The sequence below is a fragment of the Dipodomys merriami genome, unplaced genomic scaffold, assembly GCF_024711535.1.
Source record: "Dipodomys merriami isolate MVZ:Mamm:240054 unplaced genomic scaffold, mDipMer1.0.p SCAF_46, whole genome shotgun sequence".
Classification (NCBI taxonomy): Eukaryota; Metazoa; Chordata; class Mammalia; order Rodentia; family Heteromyidae; genus Dipodomys; species Dipodomys merriami.
The window spans coordinates 774477-776551 of NW_027206024.1; positions in this window are offsets into that span (position 1 = coordinate 774477).

Below are 2075 nucleotides of genomic sequence, written 5' to 3' on the forward strand. Positions count from 1 at the left end.
GCTTCAGCCTCCTGAGTCTTGCTGGGATTTACAATTAACCATCAAAAGGAAGAAGAATAAAACCTGGTGATTGAGCTGTGGCTCCAGTGGCAGAAATGAGAAAATAATTTCTGGGACAGCACCCAGACTTTGATATTAACTTCAGGACTAACACACTTACAAAGAATAAAATAAATAAATATAGAGAAGGGTGGGAGAAGAAAGAGTCAATTTCAGAGTTTAAAATGAGCCAATCATAGGAGGCACACACCTGTGATGGTAGCTACTCATGAGGATCAAATATGAGAAGCACAGCTGAAAGCCAGCCCAGGTAGGAGAATTCATATACTCAACTCTAAATAGCTAGTTAAAACAAAACAGCATCAAAAGAATAGCCACAAGTTTTGCTATGGCTCATGACTTAGTGTGTTAATCATGATTAAACAACAGCGGAACAGCACCTGGGCTAATTTGTAGACCCAAGATCAACATACACAAGGAAATAAAAATACAAATAAAAAAGTATAAGAATTGCTAGGAATATGGCTTAGTGATAGAGTGCTTGCCTAGCATGTTTGAATCCCTGGGTTTGTTTCCTCAGTAGCTCATAAGTAGAAAAAGCTGAAAGTGGCACTGTGGCTCAAGTAGTAGAGTTCTTTCCTTGAGTAAAGTAAGTTCAGGACAGTACCCACGCCCTGAGGTCAAGCCCCAGGACTAGGAAAAAGAAGAAAAAATGTTGTGAGAAAATCCAATAAAATTTCAAAATGAGCCCTGAATTTTTGGTGGGTGCTAGTGTCTCAGAACGCTGAAATCTGAAGTTTGTTGTTCATAGCCAGCCTGGGAAGAGATGTACATAAGTCTCCAATTAACCAACAAAAAAAAGCCAGATATGAAGCTGTGGTTGTAGTTGTAAAACACCACCCTTGAGCGAAAAAAAACTATGAAAGAGTGCCCTTGCTCAGAGATCCAGCCTTAAGATCACAATAAAAAAATTAAATGGTTAGACGCAGAGAACCTGGCACTGTTGTCTCATGTCTGTAATTCTAGAAATACAGGAGGCTGAAATATAAGATCCAGTGTAAAGTCAAACCCAGTCAAGAAATTCCAGGAGACTGTTTTGCATGTGGTGGCCACACTGGGGATAGGTTTTGTTTATTGAATGGAGATAAGTGTTTCAGGGACTTTCCTGCTCAGGCTGCTTTCAAACTATGATGGACAGATTTCAGCCTCCTGAATCAGGCAAGGCCTTGCATGAGTTTAGTTCCAGGACCAATACACACACAAAGAATGAAATAAATGAAAAGAAGGGTAGAAGAGAAGAAAGAGGCAAAAACAGAGGTTTCAGTGAACCAAATATTGGTGGCTCATATCTGTAATTCTAGATACTCAGGCTGAAATTTGAGGATACTGTTTAACACTCAGCTCAGGTATGTGAGTTTATAAAATCTTGCTGTCTCTGTCTCTGTCTCTGTCTTTCTCTGTCTGTCTCTGTCTCTCTCTGTCTCTGTCTCTCTCTCTCTGTGTAAATCCTGGAGCTTGACCTTGCACTATTTTGCTCAATGATATACTACTCTAAGATTTTTAGTGGATAATTGGATAAAAGATTGTTAAGAACTTTTCTCAATTTTCAGCCTCCTGAATCTAGCCTAGCTCTACATGATTTTCTTCTCTTCAATTAACCTCTCCCCAAAAGCCATATGTTATGGTTAGTCCAATGTGTGCCCTGAGATGAGCTTCAATTTCTACTCACAGGACAAGAAAAAATGAAAAAAAGAAAAGAATGTGGAAACAAGCACATATTAAATTTTTAAATGACCCAAATGATGCTAGTCATGTGTGTAATCCTAATTATACAAGAGGCTGACATCTGATGATTGCAGTGTCAAGTCAACCTGGGCAGGAACATGCTTGAGCCTCTTATCTCCAGCTACAAAGCACAAAACCTTGAGCTGTGGCTGAGGTGGTAATAGCACCAGCCTTAAGTGTGAAAGCTAAGATATAGGCCCCAGAGTCAGAGGTCAAGCCACAGGACCGGTAAAATTTTCAAAGGAGAGAGGATGAATAAAGGCTGAAATCTGAGGATCATGGTTCAAAAC